At 33.8% G+C, this 18,683-nt stretch overlaps 1 pseudogene; it reads right to left on the bottom strand.

Moving 5' to 3' along the window:
• Positions 1-17,603: 17,603 nt before the first annotated feature.
• On the bottom strand, positions 17,604-18,365 carry LOC147789914 (exopolygalacturonase pseudogene; annotated as a pseudogene).
• Between the last annotated feature and the right edge of the window lie 318 nt (positions 18,366-18,683).

Here is an 18,683-nt window from a genome sequence, read left to right as displayed (position 1 = left end):
AACTTTAATGATGAGCATATTATAGCATGTTTAGGTTATATGTGAAATTTAGTGGTCAATGGATAAGGATAATTAGGTAAACCAAGAAACGGGGCAAAATGACCATAATGCCCTTAAGGATCTCTACCTACGGTTCATGAGCTAGATGACCTCCAAATACTATGAAACTCCACAGTAGATCTTATTGTATGATGATTGATGAGGTGGTGAAGTTTGAAAGTCACTGGAACTCGTTAAGTACCAAAACCAAGACTTAGGGGTAAAATGACCATAATGCCCATAAGGAAGACTACCTACGGGTTAAGTCCTAAATGACCTCCCAACATTATGAAATGTTGTATGAATCTTTATCTCATGATGTTGTATAAGGTAATGAAGTTTGGGAATCATTGGGAAACGTTAGATAGCGAAACCAAGATATTGGAAAAAATGTACATCACGATCCACATGACTTTACCTCTTAGGATGACTAACGAGGTACCCATGAAATAAGAAATTCCCCCATAGGTATCCTTGGTTGCTAATAAGATTCTAAGTGTACAAGGTTCCGTTGGACTATTCCTAAGAAGAACCTTTAGGTTCCAACCTTGACCCAAGACGTTATGCATAAACCTAGGATCCCCAAGAGTACAAGGAAACACCTAGGTTAATGTAGATGGTATGCTTAACAAGTTGCTAGGATCCATGCTCGGAGTAACCATTATCTCCCATCACGAAGTGTACCACGAGATTCCTATTCCTCTTTAGGTGAGATGCCCTGCTATATGTACCACGAGTAGGTTGTCATGATGGACTTATTATTTTCCTCACCTAAATGAGATGCTCTGCAACACGATATGCTAGCAGGATGCCACGTTTGTGATAATGTCACCTATGCACTCATGGGGAGAAAACTAAGGGTTACTTTGAAAGTGTTTTCAGGACTAAAACACGATATATGACATGACAACCTCTAACGATTAGTTCCTGAAAACGAAACAAGAAGTCATATCCTAGCTCAAGGTCTAAATATGCTCCAAATCACCAACCATGTCCTATAAGGTTTATTTTATATGACATGAGAATAAGCTCAAGATTTCAAGTTGGTTGGAGCAAGTTTGGAATATAAGCCAAGATGGAACTTAAAGAAACGCCTAAAGAAAACATGTCAAGATTCAAGACCCTTCTAGAATCCTCTAAGGAGCCCATTATGAACTTATGACCTTCTAGAATAATTCAAGCTAGTTATTACGATGGGTTCATATGATCACGAATGTATATAACGACTTACGCCTAAAGAAAATAAGAATCTTAGCAACTTATAAGATTAAGAACCAAGAACAAGTTATACAACCACCAAGACAAGAAGAATGTTAGGTACCACTCAAACATAAGGGACCAAAGTCCACAAGACTCAAAATTCAAGAATGCTAGGTATTACTCTAAGCATGTCTAATTGTGGCCCATAACTCCCACCATGCGGTGCTTTCTAAGGAGGATTTTTTCCTCCTCTAGGTGGGATGCCCTGCACCATGTTTGCTTTGCAGGATGTTACGTTTGGCCTCATTCCCCTCACCTAGATGAGATGCCCTACGCCATGTTATGATTTGCAGGATGCCATGTTCATGTATGCACTGATCACGCGACCTATATGGTCTATGTTATATTATGCGACCTTTATGGTCTATGCCATGTTCATGCATGCATCGATCACGTGACCTTTATGGTCTATGCCATGTTCATGCATGTATCGATCACGTGACCTTTATGGTATATCATGGGGAGAATCTATGGCCACAATGGAGCAAGAAGAGAGTAAGTTACCCTAGCCATGAATTAAGATTCTCCTAAGACCTCCCATGGTACGTCATGTGTATGACTTAGACTACGTTGCTTGGAACGTAAGAAGCCTTGAGCGTAGGTATTAAGACTGTGTCGCTTGGAATGTATGAAGCCTCAGACACAGGTTGACAAGTTTATGTCTAGTACCGTAAATCATAAGGGGAGTGTCTTGGAGAACGAATTAAGAACTTACAACAAGAACAAGAATAAGAACAAGAAAAACAAAAAGTGTGGTACCCTAGCATATCAATGACACGATTAAGAGCCTACAAGTAGGCTGCTTACCGAGTCTTGTACTCATTCTTTATTCTCCATTTTTTCAGGAAATAAGAAGCTGGTCAAGGTCAGGAGCGGACTCTGGAGCTGGTGCCATAGACAAACCTCACCCATCGTCCTTCTACCCTTTTGTGTCGTCCCTTAACTTGTGGTTTAACTGTTATGTTGTGTTTTAAAATACTTTGTATAAACTTTATTTTTGTTTGATATGTTTTAAGTTTTGGTTGTTTTATTTTGTTGAAAAATTTACCCGTCTTTTTAGAGTCATCGAGTCAGCCCGATCTTTACAGGTATGTCCCTAAAATGGTAGGTATATTGAATCGGCTAAAAGAGTCATTCTCACCCATGTAAATTAAAGGACAAGCTCTCACAAGCAGAAGTTCATAACTCACTCAGGATTAAGATCAAGTCGCATATGATCATCATGTGAAATATTAATCTTCTCAATTAACGGATTTATAAAGAAATTTTAAATATTTTTTGGTTCTGTCTTATACAAACTCATTGTATATGATACCCCCACTTACATATCTCCACATGAACGATTTGGATAAAATCATTTGTAACGATTACAAAGTGAGCCGTATCAATAGTGATACCAGGATAAAGCACCCAACTTTATCCATATACTATAGACTCTTTAGGTTATTACTTGAACACGATTCTCTTGTATGCACCCAACTTTATCCATATACTATAGACTCTTTAGGTTATTACTTGAACACGATTCTCTACTATGTCAACCACATATTGTTCGAGATTACATTAATAACCTTTATTTTCATACCATGGATAACAATTAAATTACAAATAAAATAATAAAAATTATAGTTAAAAAGTAAATAATTAATTAAGAGGCTTTAGAGCATAAATCTCAACAATCTCCCACTTGCTCTATACCCAACACCTTCTCTCACTTGCCCTAGAGAAGATGAGACATGTCTAGTAATCCTAGACATTCTAGATGACCCTCAAACACTTTAGCCTAGAGAGTCATTTTATATAAAACAAAATAATTATCATTAAAAGTCATTTTGGTCACAGCCACGATGCTTTCTCTCTCAATATCATTTTTTATAGATTGATCTTTTAAATTTCCTTCATATTAGTCTTTGTATCACTATCATCACAATGAAAGTGACAAACTAAATCACATGTGAAACACCTTTCAAATGTTTAAGAAATTATTATAGTCATACCAGTCATTTTGTTGCTTTAAAAGTAAAAAATGTTCCGTATACCATACTTCACAATCTAAGGTAAAATTGATCTTAACCTAAATTTTCTAAATTTATGTAACTAGTGTATCACTTAAAGATCAAATCTTTAACTCCATACACAAAATAAAAAAATTCTCATTATCCAGGGATACTTTGAGAAAACTTTAATTTTTCCGGTCATACATTAGTTTAACTAATATAATTTAATTAACTATATATTTAAGGTTAATTCTCATCTATGCATTAATTATCTCCCACTCAGGAAAGATAATTAATTATACTCTCAACATTTGAGGTTACTTACGATACTCTTCCTCTTACTTTATATTTCAATGATCATTATCATTCTTTGAAGTCTTGTATCAAATATTTGACAATTTTGTCAACATAATATATATGAGACAATATTGACATTTATCCTTAAATCTCTATTTTTAGGAGATACAAAATTATTCCAAATCTATTTATGTTAGAGTGAAAGATCACATCAATTCATAAGGAGTAATATGTCTCATCACTTGGCTCCCCAAATCGTATTTATCAATCACAGTTTTATACATGATCCCAAGATGAATTGGTTAACTCTTTACTAGTCTCTATGTCGTACATCTACGTATCATGAATACATGATCCTAAGATGAATTGGTCCTCTCTTTCTTATAACATTTTCCATACTACACCAAACATAATTATTTCATTCATAAGCATCGTAAACAAAACCTTAAACCAAACCACCACGAAGAGATCCAGATCAGCTACATAGGGTTCATTTGAAATAGTTCTTACTTTCTTTCATTAAATGACACAACAATTTGATAACTATTTGACAAACCCCGTTTATTGTTCTTTATAATCCAAAATGGTTTAGAAATTTTTTGGAAACTCCTCGTTCTCAATTTGTTTAAAAAAATAATGACCCTTTAAATTGTTATTTTACCGTCTACGATCGAGTTGCGAAATGCCTTCTTAGGGTAAGTCCGTATTTCCCTCCTCTAATATGTCATTTCTCAAGGAAAATGTATGTATTATTACCTTATGACATGATGTAAAGTGCCTTTTGTATCATATATTTGTTTTATCATTTCCTTATATAAACCCAACATTTTCTATTAATTTCTCCCAAAGTTGGGAACTTAAATAAATGGGACTACTACCCCGTGACTGTCTTCTAATAACAATTGGTTGTGAACTTGATTCGATGGACCTCCCTGTACATTGTGTTAGCATTTTCAAATATTGTCACAGTCGTACATTTTCAACCATACAACGTCACGATTTTGTCACACTCATGGAAAATCTTTTTTTTGCCTGACTTTATGGGTACGATTTTGTCACACTCATGAAAAATCTTTTTTTTGCCTGACTTTATGGCTACATTAGACTTTAGACAAGGTTGGTCACTAACCGAACATGACTTATATAGAAACTAAACTTTGTTCAATCATACATGTAACAACTCTAACCGACTTGCCTCTACTCTAGGCCAAGCCTAAGGCTCTACCTCACCTTTGCCCTACCTCAAAATCCTTCTAATGCAATGTCCCATCTGATATAGTTGTTTTGATTATCAATCGTGACCAAAATAAGTTAACAAATGTTCATATTATAATTTATGTCGATAGGTAATTAACATCGTTTATATTTCACTCGTACTAATCATGTCAAGCTTTAAAAAAAAAAAAAAAGTAATAATAATAATAATAATCCCAGATAAACAACATATAAAAAATATTTATTTATTTAAATATTAAAATCAAACTTTCAAATTTATGGATACATGAATTTTTTGCCGGACCAGTTGTAGCAAATATCATAATTATCGGTTTTATAGTTGAACATACAGACATTTTCCTCACTCATATGCCACGAACATAGCATACTTTCACAATTATCTCTATCTCTCTTATCTATGTAGACATTGAAGTAATGGAACGAGCTAGGCCATTGGAAGGAACAGTAAAACAATGTTGTGCCCCATAAATTTGGACGAAAACTGAAGTCGTAGCTGGCCAAAGGAGTCAGCATGTGGACTCCCAAGTCATCATTGCTTGATTTGCAGTGAACAGCGAGCTGATTTTTAGATTTTAGAGCATTTGTTATCTTGACCATAATCTTTGGGTTTTGGAGGAATGATCCTTCGATGGTAGTCACTTGGTTAGCAAAGAATAATGAAATTAAGAGAGAAAGTGCAAGTGTTGAAAATAAACTCATGTGGTTGAAATGGGAGAGAAAAAGAGATGGGTATGAACACATTTGTTTGTGCATGACTTGTTTCACTCTTTATAGTTGAAAAGGAGTGTAATGGAAGATAACCGTTGATCTGGTAATAACCCAAAAATAAATAAATAAATAAACTAACCCATTTGTTTGTATTTCTAATTCATTATTTTCTTTTTTGTAACATATGGTTTTGTGAGAAGAAGTTAGTTGAGTATTTTAGGGTGGTAGTTATTGGGAGAGGGAAGGGATTAGTTATTATTAATTAATTCTTTTATTATTATTATTTTTTTTACTGTTGTTAAATAGTTTATAATAAAAATAGAACCGTGATTGATAACTGTTATTTTTTAAATGGAAAAATATATGATTGAAACTGTTATTTCTCTCTAAAATTTTTAATTAAAAAAGTAAAACTATAATATAAAAATTAATTTTATGTTATGGTCGTTCGGGTCCTTCACCTAGACTAATTTCATAGTGTTTCATGACCTAGCCCAACGAGGCTTTTATCTGGTCATCATATGTAAGGACCGGTCTGACTCGATACTCCAAAAAGGTGAGTAAACTTTCACGAAATAAAACAAATTGTATTTAAAACATAACATTACTTAAAACAAAACAGTGTTCATACATGAGTAATTAAAACACAACATAATGGTAAAAACACCGAATAAAGAACGAACACAAAATATTTCAAAACAAATGGGTTGAAGACGACGGGTGAGGCTTGTCTATGACACCTGCTTCGGAGTCCGCTCCCAACCTCGACTAGCTCCTTATTACCTGAAAAAAAAATGCAAAATAAGGAAGGAGTACAAGACTCAGCAAGTAGCCTACTTGTAGGCTATTTATCGTGTCCTTGATAAGCTAGGACACCACACTCTTTCTTTCCTTCTTCTTGTTTCTTTTGTAAGTAATTAGGCCCGTTCTATTTCTGACTTGGAGTTATGTTAAGAATGAGAAATAGAATTGGGACAGAAAGTTACATCTTCATTAATATTCACAATGTTTAAATAGGATACAAGCTACCGACGAATACCTAAAATTAAGGGAAAATATTAACTAACTAAATCTTGAGAGTCAAATAAAATATACTACTAATCAAATCATAAAGTAAAAAAAATATTAATTAAGAATGTATAAGATATATTCCAACACTAATTATTATAATATATTCTCCTAATATTATATCTTAATACTCCCCCTCAAGTTGGAGAGTGGCTGTCAATCACACCGAACTTGTCTTTCAAAAAATCGAACTGACTTCTTCCCAAATTTTTAGTGAAAATATCCGCCAATTGCATTTTAGTCGAAACATAACATGGTTTGATGATTCTAGCTTGTAATTTTCTTCGAACTATATGACAATCTATTTCTATGTGTTTCGTACGTTTATGAAAAACTGGATTGGCTGCTATCTGTAATGATGCTTGATTATCACAATACAATAATGCTGGTTCGGACAGTGGAACTTTCAAGTCTTGAAGAATGTATCTTAACCAAGCTAACTCTAAACAAGTATTTGTCACCGCTCGACACTCGGCTTCTGCTGATGATCTGGACACATTGGTTTGCTTTTTAGACTTCCAAGGAATAATTGAATTTCCAAGGAAAATGCAGAACCTAGAAATTAATGGTCTGGAAGTTCGACAACCGCCCCAGTCTGAATCGCAATATGCTTGTAATCTTAAGTTGATTTCAGGTGGTACTACAAGTCCTTGACCAGGAATACCTTTGATGTATCTCAGAACTCGAAGAGTTGCCTCCCAATGTGGTTTTCTTGGTTCATGCATAAATTGACTAAGCACACGAACTGAATACACTATGTCAGGCCTAGTAACGGATAAATATATTAATCTTCCAATCAACCGTCTGTATCTACTTGGATCATTCAACTTCTCCCCTTCTGTTAAAGAAAGTTTCAGATTATGCTCCATAGGAAATCTTTCTGGATGTGCTCCTGTAAGACCAGTGTCTTGAAAAATGTCTAGAGCATACTTCCTTTGAGAGATAAAAATTTCTTTTCTAGACCTAGAAAATTCAATGCCTATAATATATTACAAATTCCCTAAATCTTTGATAAGGAATTTCTCGAGTAAACAAGTCTTGAGATGTTGAATTTCTTTGAAAAATGTCTAGAGCATACTTGCTTGATCCTCTTAATTTCAAGTCCTTGAATCCTTTGGATCTTACATGGGGCGCTTGTTATTTTTGGAGCTAATTTCCTTTATTTTTTTTGGGCGTTACATCATATCTCATCACTTGGCTCCCCAAATCGTATTTATCAATCACAGTTTTATACATGATCCCAAGATGAATTGGTTAACTCTTTACTAGTCTCTATGTCGTACATCTACGTATCATGAATACATGATCCTAAGATGAATTGGTCCTCTCTTTCTTATAACATTTTCCATACTACACCAAACATAATTATTTCATTCATAAGCATCGTAAACAAAACCTTAAACCAAACCACCACGAAGAGATCCAGATCAGCTACATAGGGTTCATTTGAAATAGTTCTTACTTTCTTTCATTAAATGACACAACAATTTGATAACTATTTGACAAACCCCGTTTATTGTTCTTTATAATCCAAAATGGTTTAGAAATTTTGGAAACTCCTCGTTCTCAATTTGTTTAAAAAAATAATGACCCTTTAAATTGTTATTTTACCGTCTACGATCGAGTTGCGAAATGCCTTCTTAGGGTAAGTCCGTATTTCCCTCCTCTAATATGTCATTTCTCAAGGAAAATGTATGTATTATTACCTTATGACATGATGTAAAGTGCCTTTTGTATCATATATTTGTTTTATCATTTCCTTATATAAACCCAACATTTTCTATTAATTTCTCCCAAAGTTGGGAACTTAAATAAATGGGACTACTACCCCGTGACTGTCTTCTAATAACAATTGGTTGTGAACTTGATTCGATGGACCTCCCTGTACAATGTGTTAGCATTTTCAAATATTGTCACAGTCGTACATTTTCAACCATACAACGTCACGATTTTGTCACACTCATGAAAAATCTTTTTTTTGCCTGACTTTATGGCTACATTAGACTTTAGACAAGGTTGGTCACTAACCACATGACTTATATAGAAACTAAACTTTGTTCAATCGTACATGTAACAACTCTAACCGACTTGCCTCTACTCTAGGCCAAGCCTAAGGCTCTACCTCACCTTTACCCTACCTCAAAATCCTTCTAATGCAATGTCCCATCTGATATAGTTGTTTTGATTATCAATCGTGACCAAAATAAGTTAACAAATGTTCATATTATAATTTATGTCGATAGGTAATTAACATCGTTTATATTTCACTCGTACTAATCATGTCAAGCTTTAAAAAAAAAAAAAGTAATAATAATAATAATAATCCCAGATAAACAACATATAAAAAATATTTATTTATTTAAATATTAAAATCAAACTTTCAAATTTATGGATACATGAATTTTTTGCCTGACCAGTTGTAGCAAATATCATAATTATCGGTTTTATAGTTGAACATACAGACATTTTCCTCACTCATATGCCACGAACATAGCATACTTTCACAATTATCTCTATCTCTCTTATCTATGTAGACATTGAAGTAATGAAACGAGCTAGGCCATTGGAAGGAACAGTAAAACAATGTTGTGCCCCATAAATTTGGACGAAAACTGAAGTCGTAGCTGGCCAAAGGAGTCAGCATGTGGACTCCCAAGTCATCATTGCTTGATTTGCAGTGAACAGCGAGCTGATTTTTAGATTTTAGAGCATTTGTTATCTTGACCATAATCTTTGGGTTTTGGAGGAATGATCCTTCGATGGTAGTCACTTGGTTAGCAAAGAATAATGAAATTAAGAGAGAAAGTGCAAGTGTTGAAAATAAACTCATGTGGTTGAAATGGGAGAGAAAAAGAGATGGGTATGAACACATTTGTTTGTGCATGATTTGTTTCACTCTTTATAGTTGAAAATGAGTGTAATGGAAGATAACCGTTGATCTGGTAATAACCCAAAAATAAATAAATAAATAAACTAACCCATTTGTTTGTATTTCTAATTCATTATTTTCTTTTTTGTAACATATGGTTTTGTGAGAAGAAGTTAGTTGAGTATTTTAGGGTGGTAGTTATTGGGAGAGGGAAGGGATTAGTTATTATTAATTAATTCTTTTATTATTATTTTTTTTTTACTGTTGTTAAATAGTTTATAATAAAAATAGAACCGTGATTGATAACTGTTATTTTTTAAATGGAAAAATATATGATTGAAACTGTTATTTCTCTCTAAAATTTTTAATTAAAAAAGTAAAACTATAATATGAAAATTAATTTTATGTTATGGTCGTTCGGGTCCTTCACCTAGACTAATTTCATAGTGTTTCATGACCTAGCCCAACGAGGCTTTTATCTGGTCATCATATGTAAGGACCGGTCTGACTCGATACTCCAAAAAGGTGAGTAAACTTTCACGAAATAAAACAAACAGTATTTAAAACATAACATTACTTAAAACAAAACAGTGTTCATACATGAGTAATTAAAACACAACATAATAGTTAAAACACCGAATAAGGAACGAACACAAAATATTTCAAAACAAATGGGTTGAAGACGACGGGTGAGGCTTGTCTATGACACCTGCTTCGGAGTCCGCTCCCAACCTCGACTAGCTCCTTATTACCTGAAAAAAAAAAATGCAAAATAAGGAAGGAGTACAAGACTCAGCAAGTAGCCTACTTGTAGGCTCTTTATCGTGTCCTTGATATGCTAGGACACCACACTCTTTCTTTTCTGGTTCTTGTTTCTTTTGTAAGTAATTAGGCCCGTTCTATTTCTGACTTGGAGTTATGTTAAGAATGAGAAATAGAATTGGGACAGAAAGTTACATCTTCATTAATATTCACAATGTTTAAATAGGATACAAGCTACAGACGATTACCTAAAATTAAGGGAAAATATTAACTAACTAAATCTTGAGAGTCAAATAAAATATACTACTAATCAAATCATAAAGTAACAAAAATATTAATTAAGAATGTATAAGATATATTCCAACACTAATTATTATAATATATTCTCCTAATATTATATCTTAATACTCCCCCTCAAGTTAGAGAGTGTCTGTCAATCACACCGAACTTGTCTTTCAAAAATTCGAACTGACGTCTTCCCAATGTTTTAGTGAAAATATCTACAAATTGCATTTTAGTCGAAACATAACATGGTTTGATGATTACAGCTTGTAATTTTTCTCGAACTATATGACAATCTATTTCTATGTGTTTCGTACTTTCATGAATAACATGGTTTGATGATACTCAGCTTCTGCTGATGATCTGGACACATTGATTTGTTTTTTAGACTTCCAATGAATAATTGAATTTCCAAGGAAAATGCAGAACCAAGAAATTGATCATCTGGAAGTTCGACAACCGCCCCAGTCTGAATCACAATATGCTTGTAATCTTAAGTTGTTTTCAGATGGTAGTACAAGTTCTTGACTAGGAGTACCTTTGAGGTATCTCAGAACTCGAAGAGCTACCTCCCAATGTGGTTTTCTTGGTTCATGCATAAATTGACTAAGCATACGAACTGAATACACTATGTCAGGCCTAGCAATTGATAAATATGTTAATCTGCCAATCAACCGTTTGTATTTACTTGGATCATTCAACTTCTCCCCTTTTGTTAAAGAAAGTTTCAGATTTTGCTCCATAGGAAATCTTTCTGGACGTGCTCATGTTAGACCTGTGTCTTGAAAAATGTCTAGAGCATACTTTCTTTGGGAGATAAAAATTTCTTTTCTAGACCTAGAAAATTCAATGCCTAGAAAATATTTCAAATTCCCTAAATCTTTGATAAGGAATTTCTCGAGTAAACTAGTCTTGAGATGTTGAATTTCTTTGAGACCGAGTATGATTACGTTCCAAGGCTGCAATTTCATCATTCATAGCCTGCTGCCATAATGGGTCGCCAACTTCCTCATCATAGGTTTTAGGTTATGTCTGGACTGTAATAAGAGCTAGAAAACCACTTTGAGTAGGAGAAAAACGAGAGAATGAAAAGTAATCATGAAAGGGATACCTTGTGCCAGTGTTCAGAATTGAGCTAGAGGTTAAATGATTGGCTCCAGAAGACATCTCATTATCATTATAACAAGCTGGAGGCTGTTTTGTACGAGTAGAACGTCAGAGTGGAACTGATGTATCAGGTGGGATAAGATTAGAATTAGTGGGTGTATCTGGAGAAGGAATAGAAGGCGGAGGAGACAACGAGGTAGTAGGTGAAGGAATAGAAGGTGGGGGAGGACTAGAATGGATGTTTGAGTAGGATGAATCATGAAGTGGTAAAATGGGAGTTGAAGGAGCTAACGTCAAAGTTTGTGAAGCTGATGAAAAAGGAAAATCATCGTCACAAAATAGTTGGATTTTATGTCCTAAAACTCATAGTTTGTAAATAAAAACATATTCTATTTTCAATAAAGTTATCATTGATGTTTATTCAGTAAAGATTGTTATTGAATAAAGTGTATTTTACGATCGTTAATCTAAATCCAATAAACTAAGAATACTCTGGCTATAGTATGAGTACTTGAACTATATGTAGAGACATAAGAGTGGATCAAGTTCAAGTATATAGTCAAAATGATCTATAGTACAGGGATAAGGCTGAGTACCTTATCTTGGGGACACTATGGATGCGGTCCACTTTTGTATATGACATAAACAATGTGATCACTAAATTGTACATGCAGAGACATGTGAGTGGGGGCGTCCTATGCAATGAGTATTGCATAAGATCGGACCATGAAGAAAATCACTCTCACTTTATAATGTCGTTGAGACTTATTTACTTTTCATTCAATGACCTAGGTAACTCGATCTTAATTCTGAGCTAACCTTGAACTCCTATTTATTCGAAATTATCCTTAGATTGGCATGGGTGAGAGTGGCTCGAGTTCGCCAACTCAATAGGCTGGGGACGTGGGGTGCAAGATGGAATTCGCTCCTACCCACTTTTGGGGATAGAAGAGAGGTAGTTCCCTTAAGTACTAACTCCAGGTCTTAAACAAGGGGCCCCACCCTCTCATTGGCCTGAGAGGGATTCGGTGGTTGGATCATAAACCAATTTTTCATTAGAGGATCAATGGGACATAAGGAACAAGAAGTAACTTCAGGGGTAAAACGGTTAATTGACCCAGCTCTAGTTACCAACAATCTGTGAAGGATCGACTTACTAATCATGGTTATATCAAATGGACATAAATATATATATATAGTGAGGGGAGTGCAACTACTAGGCTATAGTGGAGTGTCCTAGTAGTTAACGAGTGTTGGTTAACAAGGTTAATGAATTTAACCAGTTAATCTTGGATCGTTGGAGTCCATGATTTATAGGTCCATTAGGTCCCTCTGCTAGCTCATATCGGACTAAACCATAGAACAGGTGACGAGTGGGTTCGAAGTGTTCGAATTCAAATTAGGGAATATACGCTACATATATAAGATATATTTAACCGCATTTTTGTTTTATTTACGAATTAAACAAAAAGAGAGAATCTCAGATATTTAAATAAGATTTAAATATTTTAGTGAAATATGTGTCGGAATTGATTGGGATTGGGATTGGCATTTGAATTAATAATAAATATTAATTAAATAGTTTAATTAATCCTTTAATATAATAATTTCAAATTAGTTACCGAATTAAAATGAAGAAAGTCAAAATGTTGTCTTCACTAATGGAAAAATCGATGTTTGAGTCAATGGAATTTTGAGGTGTCAAAATTTGGTTTAACCAAACTTGCATGCTTGCCAAATAAACCCCCACAAATTTTAGTGTTATTTTTAGTGTGAAAATTTGGTGAGCTCAAACTTGCATGCTTGCCACATAATCCCAAACATTTGAGTGGAATATTGAGTGTCAAATTTGGCGATCTCAAATTTACATGAACATGCAAACATAACTCTATAAACAGAGTGATCAAGGTACATGGAACTTCTCCCTTCGAAAACCTTGAGAAAAACTCTCACAAACTCTCTCTTCATATATACTAAATCACTCCCAAGTTTAGTCACTCATCGGATTACACAATTCCATTCTAAGGCCGGAGAATAGTGGAGAAGACACTAGTGGTGGTTCGAAACTGATTCATGAGGAAAAAGGAATTTGAACTACAAAAGGTTAGTACTCAAATACCTTGAGTTTTAATACTTATGAACAAGCTAGTTATTTACTATAATTGATGTTCTAAGAGTTCCTAAGATCCAAATTGCTTCCGCATGTTTTATATTAACACCATCAATAACTTGTCGAGCTGGCTTGTATCGGAAAGTAGCACGCCCCAACCTTGGGCGATCTCATGGCCTGTGTGACGGGTTCGCCAGTTCACTCCTCCATGGACGACGAGCAGGCTGGCACTCACCATGTTCCTCACCTGGTACAAAGTTATATGTCGTAGCGCCTCATCCTCAGACGTCGGATACCGCTACGAAGGTTAAATCTTCTGCTCAGGTGTGTGTACCAAGATTGTTGAAACTCTAGAGCCTATAGAGTAAGTTGGTGGTTCCCTACTATGACATGGATGCGATAAGAGCCTATAAGTATGTTGCTTACTGAATATATTTATACTCATTCTTATTTACATTTCTTTTTCAGGTCTGTGAAGCTACCGATCGTGGTGATAGGGTTCTCGGGAGCTTAGAAGTCAGAGAGGAATTGTCAACTTGAGGCGTTTTTCTAGACTACGTACATATAGTTGTCACTTAATACATGTCATATTTGTTGGGATTTATGCCTTAAAGCCTCGTAATTAATTATTTAGGTTTTTAACAATAATTTTTATTATTTTATTTATAATTTAATTGTTATCCATGGTATGAAAATCCAAGGTTATTAATGTAATCTTGAACAGTATTTGGTTGACATACAAGAGGATCGTGTTCAAGTAATAACCTAAAGAGTCTATAGTATATGGATAAAGTTGGATGTCTTATCCTGGTAACACTATTGATATGACAGACTTTGTAATTGTTACAAATGATTTGATTCAAATCGTTCATGTGGAGACATGTAAGTGGGGGTACCCTATACAATGAGTTTGTATAAGACTGAACCAAGAAATGATTAATCTCTCTTTATAAATCCGTTAATTGAGAAGATTAATATTTCACACGATGATTATGTGCGAGTCGATCTTAATCCTGAGTGAGTTATGAACTCCTGCCTGTGAGGGCTTGTCCTTTAATTTACATGGGTGAGAATTGCCCTTTAGGCCGATTCAATATGCCTACCATTTTAGGGACTTGACCAAATAGGGAGTTTGGAACATAATATCATGAGATGAAATTCACTCCTTCCCATACGAGGAAACTAGATGAGTTGTTCTCTTAAGTACTTATTTCGGGACTTGAACAATGGGGCCCCACCCTCTCACTGGTCCGAGAGGGACTTAGTTTATGATTGGATCATAAACAAATTGTTTATTAGAGAATCAGTGGTATTTAAGTTGAAAAATGTAATTACAGGGGTAAAACGGACTTTTGACCCTGCTGTAGTTATGAACAACTCGTGAAGGATCGACTTGCTTGTAATGATTATATCAATGGACATAACTTGTCCTACAGTGCATAAGAGTGCAACTCTAGGTTTATAGTGGAGTGACCTACCGTTAATGAATGGAAATTGATTAATTAAAAAGTTTAATTAATTAATTTTGTATCATTGGAGCTTGTAATCGGTAGGTCCATAGGGTTTCCTTGCTAGCTCATAGTAACGCTAAAGGTTCAATTTATTTGAAAGAAAATTTGAAGGGTTCAAATTGGTATTTAATATATTAGATATATTAAATATAAATGAGAAAATAAATTTAATTTGAAATGTCAAACTAATATTGAATATATTAGATATATTAAATAAATTGAGAAAATATATTTAATTTGAAGGTTTCAAATTAATATTTAATATATTAAATATATAAAAAAAAAGAAAAATATATTTATTGTATGAGATACAATTAAATATTAAATCAATTAATGTATGATACATTAAATAAAAATATATTTAAAATTTGAATGAGATTTAAATTAATTAAATATATATTAGGATATCTTATAATATTTAAATATAGTTTGTATAAGGTATTATATCCTAGTAATATTAAATATGTAAATATATTATTGACAAAAATTCTTGAAGAGTCTCTATAAATAGACTCTCGGGTTGAGCCAAACACACCAATCTCTCACTCTTTCTCTCAAAAATGAAATTACATCTCGAGAAATTTCTCGAAACCGAGTACATCTTAGGAGGCATGAAACGGATTACATCTCCAGAAAAAAAAAAAAAAAAAAAAAAAAAAAAGCAAGAACCTCTTAAACCGATTTATGTAATGTTCCATGAACAAGATATGAACCAAATTTTTTAGTATGAATTTGACACCCAATGGCTCTAGCATTTGACATCTTTTGCAATATGACCACATTATTTACTCCTCATGAAGTGTTTCTAAGCAGGGAGATTATTCTTACCGATCAACATGAGTTGTTTTTAGCATATTTTGTCTTTACCCACATGTTTGTTAAGAAAATTTCAAGAGGTAGCCAAACATAATATTGTTCGAAACTAAACACTCTTAACTTTTGAGTCTTATGCTTGAAGCATCAAAGTAGGCAACATGATTTTTAGAGATAGTTTTCACTCCTAGGAGCAATTCAAAACAAGTAACTAATGTGACCATATCATTGAAGAGGCAAGAAATTGTGGGGGCCATTAGATGCCAAATTTGGATTCCCAAGGTCCAAATTTTAGGTATGAGATTACATCTTAGGAGGCATGTGAGTAAGGAAAAAGCATGCTACAAAAAATGGTGTTGGTTTGTGTGGATAGTTTTCACTCTTATAAGCAATTCAAGATAAGTTGGTAATGTAGGTATGTCATGGTAGATGCAGGGGAACGTCAAGGGTATCAGTTGCTAGTTGCTGAATCCAAATTTGAAATCGTGGTCCAAATCTTAGCAGGGAAACATTTGCCATTTCCAAATTGGTTAGTTCCTTTTTTTTTTCTTTTTCTTAAGATTTTATTCTAAACAATAAAATCAAAAGATTTAATTATGTAGTAAGGGTTGTTTGAGTTGAATAAATTTATGATCCAATTAATTGCGTTAGGTCTAAAAATATCTCAACTCGACCCAGCTAAACTCACGAACAACAAATATCTTAAGACTTGAAAACACGAAACATAGCATCATCGATCAAGACCAAATTCTGTTTTTATTTTCTCTCTTTTGTGATTTCTATTATTTTTTGGCCTTATTTACCATGGATTTGGGCAAATTTTGATGAGTTCTGGTACATTAAACTCCTAGAACATTTAGCTACTTTTGATATTTAATTTTTCTAGGACTATCGACATTTTTCCTATAACTAAACTTGGTCGGGATAAATAGGTAGATAATTCGATATTAAATGTAAATTCCTAAAATACATATTAATACTTGTCACTTAATTTTCTAATCTGAAAGCTAAATTTTAACAAGTCATATCCAAAAGTTGCAACCAAAATTAAACTATTGATGAAAAAGATAGATTTAAGGACACGACTTGTTGGATTACTCACCTCAAATTTTAATTCTTCTTTAACAATAAAGATGGATCTGTGCAATATGGGAAGTAGTTAGGAGATTAAATCTAACTCATCCATTCTGTCTAAAAGATTTCTAATGGTAATTGATTTGTTTAGGGTAACTAATTGAAAGAGTTAGATATTTTTGTTGGTTAAAGATTCTTTTCTTGAGTAATCGATTAGTTTTTTTTTTTAATAATGGTTGTTACAATTACATTGTCTTATTTCGAATTCAAAACTAGAACGAAAAAAACAAGACTTGGAACAATTTTATTATATAAGGTGGTGGTAATAAAAACATTAGGTTGTTCACGACACAAAGTCTCCTTCAAACAGTCGACCATCTTATTTATTTCGAAAAGTACAACAAAAGAAACTCAAAAGAATGAGAGTCAAATGGATAGAGGCGGTCTTCTTTTTTAATTAAGGTTGTCTATTATATTTGAAGTTCTATGGCAATGAACAATCCATTGGACAACATAAGGAGAGGAGCATATCTTGGGGTTCGGTCTTCCTGAAATGATAGGTTTCACATTCATGCATTGGGAAGAAATAGGACCTTTTATTCCATTGTAAGTGAGGTCAATGTTGCTTACTTTTACATCGTCACATGGTAAGTGACGGCTGCAAATAAGTTTGATTGCCAGCAGAGTTGCAGAACTTCCTCTAATGTTCTTGAAGCTCACTGTACTAATCTTAATTTTTGAAGGAATCTAAAAATTAAAATGAGACAACAAATGGTTTATTTGTTAAGTTATAATGAAAAAATGAATGAAAGGTTCGAGAATGCGATCCATACCTGCCGATTGCACTGATTCCACGGACAATACTCTTGGTCTATTAGAATAGGGTTGCTAACATTGACCATTATAATGTCCAAAAAGTGCATATTGGTGGCGGTGCTGCTAGCAGCAGAAGCTGGCCACGTTTTGATCCTAACACCATTAGTGGTGTTAATTAACGTGCAGTTCTTTACGATGACACCTTCAACAAGTTCTTCGTTAGTGTATCTTCCAAGACTTCCGATGCTTATTCCATGTCTTGGTCTGCACGTCACGTTGGTGACTTCAATTAGTTTGCTTCCATCTCCAAGAGAAATGCAATCATCTCCAATTGCAATTTTGGACTTTGTGATTGTGATCTTATTTGATGGACCGATGTGTATTCCATCAGAGTTTGGACTGTTTTCTGGTGTCATTATATTGATATTATTGATATTATATTTGATGGACTTTAAATTTGACGTGGGTATAGAGACTAAAAAGAAAAATGATTCTAGTTTTTTAGAACAATATTTTGTATACCAAAGGTACAAATACTTTTCGAAGTGGCTCTTGTAGCTTAGTTGGTTAGAGCGGTCATTTCGTATCCGAGCTTTAGGTTCTAGGTAGGCCAGCAAATACAGTATACAAATTATATGTTGCTCAATGGCCATTAGAGACAAAAAGTGAAGAAAATGAAAAATAAAAAGAAATATTTGACGTGGGTATAGAGACTAAAAAGAAAAATGATTCTA

Source organism: Cucurbita pepo, chromosome 12 (genome assembly GCF_057944985.1).
Source record: "Cucurbita pepo subsp. pepo isolate OVF chromosome 12, ASM5794498v1, whole genome shotgun sequence".
NCBI lineage: Eukaryota > Viridiplantae > Streptophyta > Magnoliopsida > Cucurbitales > Cucurbitaceae > Cucurbita > Cucurbita pepo.
The sequence above is the reverse complement of the archived record's forward strand: the minus strand, read 5'-3'. Positions and strand labels throughout refer to the sequence as shown.